Here is a 14051-nt window from a genome sequence, read left to right as displayed (position 1 = left end):
ACAAAAGGGTGAAGTAGACTGGTGTGTGTGAGAGCGACCCTGATTTTTATGTCTCACGATTGCCTAAGAGGTGGTGCGGGCATACTTGTGACATGCTGACGAATATGTCACACCCAGCTGTTCTAGATGTGTGGGTGGTGATGGTGACTTAGCTCTTGAGTGGACCATCACCTGATGTTATGTAAGCCTGAATGGTGTTGATATGGTTGGTTCAAATGGCTCTGAGCACTATGGGACTTAACTGCTGAGGTCATCAGTCCCCAAGAACTTAGAACTACTTAAATCTAACTAACCTAAGGACAACACACACATCCATGCCCGAGGTAGGATTCGAACCTGCGACCGTAGCGGTCGCGTGGCTCCAGACTGTAGCGCCTAGAACCGCTCAGCTACTCCGGCCGGCTGGTGTGCATTAACCGCTCCCATAGCGATTACTTATGTCTGAACAATTTTATTATATCACAGCGTTAACATATGTATATTCGGGTGAATAAAATCTTCCACCCCCAGTGAAACTGTTGCATACTCTTGAAGATATGGAGTGAATGTATGATCGACATGCATATGTCTTTGGCCCAGGACATCTGTCAACTGGTATAGGTAGCTTGGATGCATCTTTTTGTTTATAAGTTTGACTGCAGAATATTAATGGCATAACTTCATTAAAATATAGTTGGAATGTGTATTACACACCAACCATTAACGTGCCAGAACCAGGTAAGTATTAATGTTTCTAATAGTTTCACTGCGGGCAGCACTGCACAGTGCTGTGCCGATATCGAGCACATTCATAGAACATTTGCAAGGTTCTTCATTTCTCAGGCAATCTACTGACATTATTTGTATGAAGTTATTTTACGACCGGCATTGCATTTCACCGTGCCAAGGTTGTATATTTTCTATGTCTAGTGTGGAGAGTACAGAATTCCGAGATTACATCCGTTGCCACTCTAGAGCTAAAGAAAATTTATTTCATTGTTTATTTGCATAGGGAATGTTATCAGTTTATTGCACAGGGCCATAGAACTCAGTGCTCACGAGACTGAGTAAATTCCAGAGGAATTGATCTCATTGTGAAAATTGCGTATTGGTTTTGCAAATTAAGTGTTTTGCTCAACAATACGTCACACAGTAAATTTAGGTAAGACAAACGTTATGCACTGCATATTCATTGGCAAATAAAAACACATAAACTTTAAAAAGAATCTTACAGTTAAGTTTCAACTAAAATGTTTTACGACCTAAACAGTCACAATATAAATATTTTATTTCAGTACATTCTAGTAGCAACCATTAAGTGAGGGCTCACAACTACATTGCAATAATTCTTGGCAAGAAATAAATGTGCTCTTTCGATGAAATGTCTCCTTGACCTATTTACCTACATTCTACGGCAGAGCAGCACCAAATGCGTTACGTCGTTATGGTCGACCGCTCTCCTAAACTAATTTGGATTCTTAAGCCACACCCGCTTCATAATTCACACCGCTTCTCTTCACCTTCCCGTCTCCTATTTATATTCAATGTCTTAGAAATAGGTCAGTCAAAGAGAACGAAAACAGTGGCTTTACCTTAAGTAATTACACTGCTCAAATGGTTGAAATGGCTCTGAGCACTATGCGACTTAACTTCTGAGGTCATTAGTCGCCTAGAACTTAGAACTAATTAAACCTAACTAACCTAAGGACTTCACACACATCCATGCCCGAGGCAGGATTCGAACCTGCGACCGTAGCGGTCACGCGGTTCCAGACTGAAGCGCCTTTAACCGCACGGCCACACCGGCTGGCTTACACTGCTCAGTATTTAGTTATGACATAATATGGAAACTCAACTTTCCATAACTAACCGCCTGAGGAAAAATGTGAAGCACCAGTAGAGGTGTGGAAGAAACAAAATTACAGTTTACAGAGAGATGGGGTACATGAAGTTATTGCAGTGATTGCAAAATCAAGTAAAATTTAAGAAGAACTTGGTAGTATGAGCCCAGTTTTCAGTAAGATGCACGACCTTTGGCTGAATGGATATTATTATTTATTTGGGAAGAATTTCTTAAAGCCATTGTATTTTCTCGTGAAGGATAATGACTCACAGGTGTTTTAACTGGTTTTGATATCCTGGATATTGGCACTGTGTCAGAGTTGACCTCTGTGCTAGTCCCACACAAATTCTATCAGGGACAGATCTGTGGATCTTGCATGACACAGTAATACTTCAACATAATGCAGTCAGTTCATTTAGACACATACCACCATGATACTGTCACATGAGCATAACACATGAGGATGCAAGATGTCCATAACGTACCGGTGCACTGCCAGAGTTCCCTCGTTACGTGGCATCGTAATCGATAGCTTACCCCATCACGGCTACTGGTAACACTTCAAAACACTAGAAGAATGGAACCCTAGTCCAAGTCGCCACCATCTCTGCGCGATAATCGTCATCCCGGGTAGTTCAGAACCACGCAACCTCAATAAACACAATATGACGTCACTCATCAGCAATCCACGTTTCCCAGATTGCTTCACTACTGAAAATCACGCAGAAGTTTGTATCGTGGAGTTATCGGCAGCCTACAGAGGTGACGATAATTCCCTAGTGCGGTTGTTCTTAGTCTCCTACCGATAGAGCAAATGTTGCAAGGAGATGATGGTGATGTTGGTTCGTGGGGTGCTCAACATCGTGGTCATAAGCGCACGTACAAGTTCCAAATCAATCCATTTCCAGTCACGGTACTTTCCGAATGATGATGAGATGATGAAGACAACATAAAAACCCTGTTCCCTGCCAAAAAAAAATCCCGACCAGTCTGGGGATCGAACCCAGGACACCGTAATCCAGAGACAGCAACGCTAGCCACTAGACGACGAGCTGAAGACGTTGCAAGGAATCCTTTACTTGCTCTTGAATAGCTGTTGTAGATGTGGAAAGGTTACAATCTGCCTTGTGCACAGTACTGCAATCCTTAGTTGTGGTGGTCCATCATGGTCGGCTGAAATCCTCAGGACGAGTATACCTGCCCTCACTTTCCCACTCTCACATCTGGATGCCCCACAAATCAAGATATTGCGGATTCGAACAGCCAGCCAAATGGAGATAAACTATGACATTCCATTGAAACTCAAGTGCTGTAACGCCATTTTACACTAATATGTGGCATCTCCGTGACTTTCCGTGTTCCCAAAACATCTAAGCCTGTTACCAAGCCTGGTAACAACCTTAAACAAGAGAAACACCAATAGTCTCTGCTGATCTAGCTAGTAAGTACCAACAAACACTGAAGCGCCAAGGAAACTGGTATAAGCAAGTGTATTCAAATACAGAGCTATGTAAACAGGCAGAATACGGCGCTGCGGTCGGCAAAGCCTATGTAAGACAACAAGTATCTGTCGCAGTTGTTGGATCGGCTACTGCTGCTACAATGACAGGTTATCAAGATTTAAGCGAGTGTGAACGTGGTATTATAGTCGGCGCACGTACTATGGGACACAGAATCTCCGAGGTATCAATAATGTAGGGATTTTCCCATGCGACCATTTCACGAGTGTAGCGTGAATATCAGGTATCCGGTAAAACATCACATCGCGGGCATCGCTGAGGCCGAAAACGATCCTGCAACAGCGAGACCAACGACGACTGAAGAGAATCGTTCAACGTGACAGAAGTGCAATTCCTCCACATATTGATGCAGATTTCAATGCTGGGCCTTCAACAAGAGCCAGTGTGCGAACCATTCAACGAAACATCATCGACATGGTCTTTCGGAGCCAACGGTGCACTCGTGTACTCTTCATGATTGCACGACACAATGCTCTACGCCTTGCCTGTTCCCGTCAACAGCGACACTCGACTGTTGTTGAGTGGAAACTTGTCGCCTGGATGGACGAGTCTCATTTCAGATTGTATCGATCAGATGGCCGTGTACGGATATGCAGAAAACTTCATGAATTCAAGGACCCAGTACGTCAGCAAGGGACTGTTGTAGGTGATGGAGGCTTGTACTGGTGGGGGACGTGTGCAGTTGGAGTGATATGGGACCCCTGACACGTCTAGATGCGTCTCTGACAGGTGACACGTTCGTAAGAAGCCTGTCTGGTCACCTGCATCCATTCATGTCCATTGTGCATTCCGACGGACTTAGGCATTACCAACAGGGCAATGTGACACTCCACGTGCAGAATGGCTACAAAGTTGCTCTAGGAACACTCTTCTGAGTTCGAACACTTCCGCTACCCACCAAACTTCCAATACATGAACATTACTTAGCATATTTAGGAGGCCTTGCAACGTGCTGTTCAGAAGAGATCTCCACCCCCCTCATCTCTTACGGATTTATAGACAGCGCTGCAGGATTCATGGTGTCAATTCCCTCCAGCACTACTTTAAACTGTCGAATCCATGCCGCATCGTGTTGCGGCAATTCTGCGTTCTCGTAGGGGCCCTACACGATATTATGCAGGTGTAGCAGTATCTTTGGCTCTTCAGTGTGTATGTATGTATGTACGTAATATTATTATTACTTACAACAGAAATGAACGATTTGTATGGAATCCTTCTAATTAGGTTCTTATTCTACTTTCATTACTTCAGGTCTTCGGATTGCTTGAGACTACATTCCACTGGTGGTACAAAAATCAAACTTTCTTCGCCGTTTAGAAGTTTGTCAGTAATGATTCATTTCACCAACCACTACTTTAAGGAGGAAGTTACTATTGTAGTGTTCTACAACTAAAAGCCTGTAATATCAATTGTTAAGGGCAAAAATACTGGTTATTATTCCCCATTTGTTGGTTTGGATTTTGAACCATAAAAATGTCAATCATCAGGCTATGAGCGGTTTCGAGAGGACGTACCTGGCGTAATTTGCTAGCTAATATGTTTCAGTTATCGCTATTGTGAGCATTGTCTCCCTAAATATAGGTACTGATCTTATGGGTTTCTGCGACTGGTTGTAGAATAATGCTCTAGTTGGGTTTATTTCATTTTTTGACGGTTTTGAGAAAAAATATTTGAAGTTACCGTCACTTGCCATGCTAAATAGGTAGAATATAATTTTGATTGTTGAAAGTGTCACTGTATTTGAACGTGAGGTTCCGGTGTTTTATAGGAAATGTAAAACAGTTCTTTATTCAGTATTTGTTGCATATTTGCGCTGTCTACTAACTACTTCAAATAAAATGTCCTAAACTATCATGGGAGTGTTTTCTGTGGTTTGGATCAGTAAGTGTTTTAGTAAATAATGTTCAATGAACGATGGGTACAAAGGATGAATTTTCATCATGTAACGAATCCTTAGAGACTATCAGAAATTTTTAACAATCTCTCACCTACGCATATAATAATTGTGTTTACTGATATGCAGCAGGTACTTCGTTATTGTTATATGGTTAGTTAAATTAGTTTTTTAGACTACCACACTATCCTGCATATACCAGGATATCTGATTTTCGACGTTTCCGAATACATTTCACCAAAACGATTTATATTTATAGTGTGTTCACTGTGTGCATTTATTGTTTATAGTACTACTAGCTGTGGTTGTGTGTTTTTCGGTTGGGTTTTCTTTTCATTCTGGTGTCTGAATTTAGTATTAATTTGTTTGATATTTCGGTGTGGGTGTGTGTTATTTTTAATGGAAATGTGAGTGATGGGTAGACGAGCAAGCTACTGTTTATGTTGGTTACATCCTACGTCTCTGCTTGTTGCTGTTTTTGTGGCTACCATGATGATTAAACTGTTGTTCTTATTAATTTGGTTAGCTATGACTTTCTGGTACATTGCAGTGGCTGTTTATTTGTGAAACATTTCCTAGTTTTCTGAAGTGTTCTGCACACTAACAATTTCCCTAGCCTGTTCCATGTTACGTTGGTCATTCCTATGTGTTATTAGAAATTCAGCAAAGGTATAATGGCTATTGTCATATTTGCAGCTCGTTACATGTTCCTTGTAGGTAATTTTTAAATGTCTCTGTGTTGTCCCCAGTTATATTGATTTTAAATCTTGGCTTTCTACTGATATATACTGGCCCTATGGATTTCTCTGGTTCTAGTATTAGTGTGTGTAAATGTGACTGCAGTGATTTTCTTGTTCTGTACGCTCTGTGTAACCCTTGTTTCTCCACTATACTAGCTACTGTCTCAGGTTATTTATGTGTGTATGTTATGTTGACCTTATGCTTTTGTGAGTCACGTCAAGAGTGTTTCCTGTCTGTGTGTATGTTTGTGCTGTTGCGCCTAGGCTAAGCGCAAATTGAAACAGGTATAGCACGTGTGAGATGACACGATACCACAGCGCAACGCGCACGTTTCGCACATACCGTACGGGTCCAGCGAATATTGAGACGCGTAGGTATACTTCGCCTGCTCCGATTGGCGACGCTCTGCGCATCCTGTATTCTTTCTCAAACGATTTTACAGAAACTATTCACTAAAAAATATTAGATTTTTGCCTTCCGTGTAGCGTTATATGTCAGCTTCATGGCGGCGTGTCCAATATCTCGCTAATGGTCATACAATTTGTTATATACACATTTTATTAAGACGCTGTTAAAACTTCGAGAGGTTTGCAATGAAAAATTGGGGTCGCTATGACTTTGCGTTTGCTGCGTATTACACCATATGTTGCTCCGTATGAAATTTAACTAATGTGCTGATTTTTTCTTAGGCTAGGGAGGAGGTATATCTGTCTCCGATCTCGAGAAAATAGATCCTATGTAGCGCGTTCACTGCCGGTCTCACGCCCGCGAGAACAAAACACAAAACATTCACAACATCCCACATATCTCCTAAAAGGCTCGAGACATCGGAACGAGATTTTGGCGGATGATGACACACAAGAAGGAGAGTATTTTGCCAGTTCGGAAACAAGTTGAACTTCCTTATCTATGGCGATATATCATAAGCTGTACTTGCACTCCAGTAACTGCAATTTTTCAAGAGTTATCGACAGCGTGTGAAGCAGGAGTTTCCTAGTATGAAAATAAACATTAAACTTCTTCTCTTATGTTACCGCAAACAGACACATTGAGATTACGACAGGAATGTGCTTTGTGAGAGGAAGAGTTCACGTCGTTCAAGAAACATTCTCATGAAAGTAGATCTGCGTTTGTGTGGACTACATTTCAAGAAATTAAGTATATGAAATCATCACACTCTTCCATGATACTCATACATTCGTAATAATACCGACCAGTACTTCATTTTTGTGGCCTGTTGTATGATTAGTTTATTAATGCAGATAATGTGTAAGCAACCAATGAAATGCTTTTTCTCGACGCTACGAGCCGATTAAAACATTGTTACTCGTGAGGGCTTCTCGACTGTTTCTAGCTTGGTGTGGAAATGTGATGGCCACATGTGCGTAGTATAACGTCTCTTATTACATCCATGTCCAAGCAATGACAGTGAATCTTGGAAGCTTTTTGCCAGGAGCACAAAGGTGTAATACCTGTGGAATTTAAGCCTTTTGTAACACATCATACAGATAAGTCTGCATAATAGGCAGCAAGTACACTACTGGCCATTAAAATTGCAACACCAAGGAGAAATGCAGACGATAAACGGTTATTCATTAGACAAATATATTATACTAGAACTGACATGTGATTACGTTTTCACGCATTTTGGGGCATAGGTCCTGAGAAATCAGTACCCAGAACAACCACCTCTGGCCGTAATAACGGCCTTGATGCGCCTGGGCATTGAGTCAAACAAAGGTTGGATGCCGTGTTCAGGTACAGCTGCCCATGCAGCTTCAACACGATACCACAGTTCATCAAGAGTAGTGACTGGCGTACTGTGACGAGCCAGTTGCTCGGCCAGTTGCTCGGCCATTCACCAGACGTTTTCAGTTGGTGAGAGATCTGGAGAATGCGCTGGCCAGGGCAGCAGTCGAACAATTTCTGTATCCAGAAAGGCCCGTACCGGACCTGCAAGATGCGATCGTGTATTATCCTGCTGAAATGTAGGGATTCGCTGGGATCGAATGAAGGGTAGATCCACGGGTCGTAACGCATCTCAAATGTAACGTCAATGCGAACAAGAGGTGGCCGAGACGTGTAATCAATGGCACCCCATACCATCACGCTGCGTGATACGCCAGTATGGTGATGACGAATACGCGCTTCCAATGTGCGTTCACTACGATGTCGCCAAACACGGATGCGACCATCATGATGCTGTAAACAGAATCTGGATTCATCCGAAAAACGTCGTTTTGCCATTCGAGCACCCAGGTTCGTCGTTGAGTACATCATCGCACGCGCTCCTGTCTGTGATGCAGCGTCAAGGGTAACCGCAGCCATGGGCTCCGAGCTGATAGTCCATGCTGCTGCAAACGTCGTCGAACTGTTCGTGCAGATGGTTGTTGTCTTGCAAACGTCCCCATCTGTTCACTCAGGGATCGAGACTTGGCTGTACGATCCGTTATAGCCATGCGGATAAGATGCCTGTCATCTCGACTGCTAGTGATACGAGGCCGTTGGGATCCAGCACGGCGTTCCGTATTAGCCTCCTGAACCCATCGATTCCATTTTCTGCTAACAGTCATTGGATCCCGAACAACGCAAGCAGTAATGTCGCGATACGATAAACCGCAATCGCGATAGGCTACAATCCGACCTTTATCAAAGTCGGAAACGTAAAGGTACGCATTTCTCCTCCATACACGAGGCATCACAACTACGTTTCACCAGGCAACGCCGGTCAACTGCTGTTTGTGTATGAGAAATCGGTTGCAAACTTTCCTCATGTCAGCGCGTTGTAGGTGTCGCCACCGGCGCCAACGTTGTGTGAATGCTCTGAAAAGCTAATCATTTGCATATCACAGCATCTTCTTTCCGCCGGTTAAATTTCGCGTCTGTAGCGCGTCATCTTCGTGGTGTAGCTATTTTAATGGCTAGTAGTGTAGATAACGTTATCTAACTATCCTGCCTTGCTTCTACATCACATGATTTCATAATATTTCTCACTTCATTATTCAATACCCTCACGACGAGTTGTCTGTCCCTTCTTGCGATCCGAAAACATTGTGGAGGTAGAAGATATGATCCCAGTGGCTAATGGATCACCAGTTACTGAACTCTGCATTGTTCTTGACGAAAGACTAAACAAAACGAAAAAGTGTACAGATATGGGTAACTGGGAATTATTATGTACTAACGACAAGAGATGGAGCGCTTAAACGGCGAAAAACGGAACAATACTCATGACAATACAATTCTGTGCACTTCAAGGCTGTACTTTTCGGATGGACAATACTTCCGCTGCCCATATTCGTCATGTCGAACTGTACATGTGGCAGGACTGCCTTTCCGCTCCCCACCTCACCCCTTCCGCAGTGCTCGCGTGGCGTGTGGGCGCGAGAAACTGTGCCACAACCAAAGCGCCGCGAGACGTGACGCAGGAGCTTGTCGCATCCCAGTCGCGTCGCGTAGCAATCTGCGCGGTCCCATTTGAACGTTTGAAGTTACAAAAATGCGCGCAGCTCCACACGCGCTATACGCCTATCAATTTGCGCTTAGCGTTGCACTGTCGAGTTTTGTCGTACTTCGTCATTCTCTCGTTTCCTTTTTTCATTCTCTGTGTTTCGACCTTGTTATTGAGGTTATGTACTATTAAAACTATGTCCGTTCTTTTTTACTGTGAGCGGTATAGTTTCTAAATCAATTTCATGGTTTTCTCTCCTGAGTTGAGTTCCATTCAGTCAGTGTATCATGTACTGGAAATCTAATAGGTTTGTGGCTTTGTCAGTGATTTGTTGTGGCATGTGTTGTGTCGGACGCTTGTGGAACATACCCTCAAAAATGTTCAAATGTGTGTGAAATCTTACGGGACTTAACTGCTAAGGTCATCAGTCCCTAAGCTTACACACTACATAACCTAAATTATCCTAAGGACAAACACACACACACCCATGATCGAGGGAGGACTCGAACCTCCGCCGGGACCAGTAACACAGTAACATAACCTCAAAGAAGTCTAGAGTTCGAATAAAGGAACGTGCAACAGAATCCTATATTTAGCAGGACACAATACAATATAAAATTGTCGTTGATAAATGGTATCATTACTTTTACATTTTCAATAAGAAAGGACAGGAAATAATAGTTTTCTTTTTACTATTCACAATTCACTAAGCGTTATTTGCAACAACAAATGGTACTCACATTGCAACAACACTAGCTTCATATAAACTATTATGGAAGAACCAGCACAACAGTGCAAAACAAAATCGAACTTATGACATAACTGAAAAAGCCTACGCATTCCACAAACAGCTTCATTTATTTCTTTCAATATACAGAACATCGCTGTACACTACAGTACCAACTGCTGACATACTAAAACTGATTGAAAAGAAGTTATTGGCGTGAAACAAACTATCTATAGACATGAACACAGAAAACTGCGACCAGTATCTTTTTGAAATATTTATTTACCTCATGAACCGGTTTTCAAACCTTTCCAAGCTCATTCTCAGCTGGTGCACAGGAGGTTACATAGCTGTTTAAAAGCGTATTGCTGACTGTGACAAAAAGAGGGAACATGCTTTAATATACACCCATGAGTATTGTCCACTTGCTGATTTGTATCCAAAATTGAATTTTGTACTTTCTGCGACAGTAAATGCGGCTTTTTTGTTAATATCCATCTGTATGCTTCCATTGTGATGAACTGTTGGCTACACATCATTCACCTTTAGAGAAAATATATGTGTATACAACATTGTTGAGTGCTTTTGACAAGGAATTTCAAATTGATTCCGTGTTTCCGGATGACCGGAAGGCTTTTGACACTGTACCACACAAACGGCTTGTAGATAAACTGCGTGCTTATGGAATATCGTCTCAGTTATAAGACTGGATTCGTGGTTTCCTGTCAGAGGTCACAGTTAGTTGCAATTGATGGAAGGTCATCGAGTAAAACAGAAGTGATTTTTGGCCTTCCCCAAGGTAGTGTTATAGGCCGTTTACCGTTCCTTATCTACATAAACGATTTGGGAGAGCATCTGAGCAGCCATCTTAGGTTCTTTGCAGATGACGCTGTCGTTTATCGACTAGTAAAGTCATCAGAACATCAAAACAAATTCAAAATTATTTAGAAAACATATCTGAATGGTGCGAAAATTGACCCTAAATAACGAAAAGTGTGAGCCATCCACATGAGTGCCAAAAGGAATCCGTTAAACTTCGGTTACGCAGAAATCATTCAAATATAAAGGCCGCAAATTCAACTAAATACCTAGGAATCACAATTACGAACAACTTAAATTCGAAGGGCACACAGAAAATGCTGTATGGAAAATTAACTAAAGACTGCGTTTTATTGGCAGGACACTTACAAAATGTAACAGATCTACTAATGAGACCGTCTACTATACACCTGTCTGTCCTCTCCTAGAGTAGTGCTGCGCAGTGTGGGATCCTTAGCAGATAGGATTGAAGGAGTATATCGAAAAGGTTCAGAGAAGCGCAGCACGTTTTGTGTTATTGCAAAATAAGGGGGAGAGTGTCACTGAAATGATACGGGTTTTGCGATAGACATCATTAAAACAAAGGCGTTTTCCGTTGCGGAGGAATCTTCTCACCAAATTCCAATCACCAACTTTCTCCTCCGCATGCGAAAATATTTTTTTGACGTCAACCCACATAGGGAAAAACAATCACCATGATAAAATAAGGGAAATCAAAGCTCGGACGGGAACATATAGGTGTTCGTTCAAAGGTGGTTCGATGAACCATCTGCCAGCCACTTAAATGTGATTTACAGAATATCCCTGTAGGTGTACATGTAGATAGTAACGAAACTTTGTAGTATGCAGCATATGTTGTGCAACTGTTGCTTGTTTCAGAGCTCTTCATATGAAGATATAACATAGGCCTACTTGGCTCAGAGATATTACTTTTCTGTATGAATGCACTAAAAACCATGTATGGACAAATACTTTAATTGAAACTCATGTTAACACGAATGTCCAAAAATAAATAAAGGAAGAAATACGACAAGAATAAATTTCAACATAGTTGGTATCTTATGCTGACATACAATACAGTCAGTTTACGGGCAAATACTTTATTCAAAACTGGCATTAACAGGGATGCACTAAAATATAACATTTGCAAGGAATTGCAGTTATCTGTATGACCACGATCTTTATATTCAAAAAACAACAAGAACAAAACCTCCAATAAACAGCTGATTTATTTCTGATCTTGTATTAACATGTTTTGGAATATTAATGAAGGCAGATTCTGTTTATTTAAGCTAAAGGAAATATGTGTAAAAGTATCTCTTCTACTACTAAAGGACCTTATCATAAAAAAATGTATCACAGGCTTAATTCTCTAGTAGGATGTTTATGCTGACATTATTGCAGTTGGGATATAAGCAGAGGGATAGAGGGAGGGGGGGGGTGGTTATCAAGAGCAGAGTTAATTGGCTGAATACCTGTTTTGAGCCAGTAGGTCTTTGAAATTCTAAAGGAAAAATTTATTTCTCGGTTCAGTCTAGTTATTGAGTAGTTAGTCAGGTGCTGTATTTGTACAGATGAGAATTTCGATTTCTTGAAGATAGTGAACTACCATGTCTTTGTTGGAAGGCAGAAATATTTGGAGGTTCTGTTCTACACTATTTGCAGAATTCTTGTGACTGGGAAGATGAGGTGCAGGGCTGGATATGTTCAAGTTGTTAAGATTGAGTCCACTCATGCGCTCTTCCTTGTGATACTTTTACCAGTTTTTCCTATGTTGAAGCATGGACGTGAATTACAAATCAGTCTGTACACATCTGACTTCTGATGGGGCTGTATAGCGGTTTTAGCACTGTGTATGATTTTATTCTGTATTTTATTGTTGGTGGAGAAGCTTATTTGATGTTGTATGTCTCAAATGCGTTGGTAATTTGGTGAGAAATCTTCCCCAGCAGATGCAGCCTTGCAGACGTGGTCTTCTTAATCGTGATGTGGTTGTTCAGCAATTGATGAGTTTAATTTTGTTGTAAAGTTTAGTCTATCAATTGTAGCAGGATTGTACCCACTGCTGGAGACAACTTATTTAATAATTTCTATTCCTTTTTTCCTCTCCCTTGCGTCTATTGGAATTTTAGGCATGCAGTTAACGATTATCCAGCAGAACGGTTTTTGTGATGGTACGAATAGCGATAAGAGTTATCTATGACTATATTTCTGATTGCTGACTTCCTGAAACTTTGGATGTTATACTTTTGATTTTTATTTCAGATTTTTGAATCAAAATAGTTAATAGCTACTGGTGTATCCCATGTTACAGTGAACTGAATTTTATCGTGTTATTTATTACGTTTTTTGGCTAGATTATCTATTTTATTTGTTGCTCCATTGAACAGAATGAGAGCGTCATCAGTATAGTGTTTATAATAAAGTAGCTTACCTTTCAGATTGAACTATTTTCTAAAAGAGTTGTTTTCAATATATATGTCTGCTAGGAATCCTGCAAGACTACTACCCTTTGCCAACCATCTTCACGAATGTGGAACTGGTTGTTGGACAGTAGGTAGTTGTGTCATAAGCTTCAGGATCTCCATAGGTATGGATTTTAGCTTTATCCATTGTTCGAAGTCTGAGTAAGTTATTTCATATTTTACTGACTGTTTCCTTAACAGATATGTTTCTATATAAGTTGACTATGTCAAGAGATACAAATCTAGCAACTGGTGGGATGCAGATGTGTGGTATGCTTCTGATGAACTCATTACTGGTTTTGATGAAGAAGCTATTTTCAAATACATATGCCTTGCAGATAACGTCATTAAGTTACCTGTAGAGTTTGGACTATTAATGGCGTTCACAATGGGATGTATCAAATACTTTGGTTTATGGATCTTCGGTTGTGATCTCACTTTTCACGCTGTTGTGCGCTGTTGAGGGACTTCCCTGCATTCTTTGTGATCACGGCACTTATCTTTTCCACATGTGTAAGTGAGATCATATTGCATTCTTTGTTAATATGTATCGTCAAGGTCTTGGGAAGCATGAATACAACTGCAGTGAGATTATGACTTAGCTCTCTTGCA

The sequence above is a fragment of the Schistocerca americana genome, chromosome 4, assembly GCF_021461395.2.
Source record: "Schistocerca americana isolate TAMUIC-IGC-003095 chromosome 4, iqSchAmer2.1, whole genome shotgun sequence".
NCBI classification, from domain to species: Eukaryota; Metazoa; Arthropoda; class Insecta; order Orthoptera; family Acrididae; genus Schistocerca; species Schistocerca americana.
This window is presented reverse-complemented; position numbering follows the sequence as displayed.